The following is a 1,088-nucleotide window of genomic DNA, read 5'->3' as shown; positions in this document are numbered from 1 at the left end:
GGGAAAGTACATTTAAGTGGGCCGGCCTAGGTGAAAGGGAGCTTCAGGGTGGAGGCTGGGGAGGGCCTTCCACAGGACCAGCACTGCCTCTTGTCTGCAGATGGTGCAAAGTCACTGCCAGGGAAGGGAGTGTGCACATTGCCAAGAAAGTGGACTAATATTTTTGGGATGTTTTAATTTGCTTCATTAAAAATTCAGGCCAGCTCTAAGCAAAATGGAAGTAGGTGAGCTTACTTTTCTGTGCCTCTGCACAGTCCTTTCAGGCCCCTCCACCCTTCTGCAGGCACAGTACCAGGCTCTCTGCCCCAGCCAGTCTTTCCCAACTGGCCAGTCCCCAGCATCACACCATTTCCTCCCCACTCTCCACCAGACCAGACCTGCTGGGGAGAAACTGATCTGAGAAATCTATCTTTTCTTAAATGATTATCCTTTTCTGGGGGAAATGTATACATATGAGTGTGCATGCATAGAGGTCTCTACACAAAAATAGGTAACAATACTTGACTCTGACTAGGTGTTCTACAAGGTCAGGGATGTGAGAGCTACTCACTTTTTACTGTATATCCTTTGGCATATTTTGAATTTTTTAATGTGCATTTATTAATTTTCAAATAAATTAAAATTTTTTAAATGACCCCTTTTAATTTTTAAATACTCGAACCCCAAGGATTTAGAGATGCAGTGGGCTAGCCAGGCCAGGGCAACCCTACCTACACCCTTTCCGGAAGAAAGGCCTCAGCTGTGACACAGCCCCATTCCTGCAGTCCCAAGGGTAGTCAATCTATAAACTGGCTGATGCCTCAGGCCTGTGGCTTGACACACAAAGTGAGCTGAATTCATCATACTGCCTCATGCAGAAATAGGAGCCAAGAAAGTGGCTGGGCTGGCCAGCAGTGATGCTGAGGAGTCTGGGAGGCTGGTGGGGTACAAACCTCAGTGATAAGGAAGTGAAGTATATAATCAGAGGCAAGTGAGGAAGCCAGGTGGCAGATGGGGGAATGGTTGTCATATTTCGTGCCTTCAAGTTGGTTCCAACTCATAGAGACTCTATGAACAACAGAATGAAACACTGCCCACCCAGTCCTGCG

This window comes from Trichechus manatus, unplaced genomic scaffold (genome assembly GCF_000243295.1).
Source record: "Trichechus manatus latirostris isolate Lorelei unplaced genomic scaffold, TriManLat1.0 scaffold00041, whole genome shotgun sequence".
Taxonomy (NCBI): Eukaryota; Metazoa; Chordata; class Mammalia; order Sirenia; family Trichechidae; genus Trichechus; species Trichechus manatus.
This window is presented reverse-complemented; position numbering follows the sequence as displayed.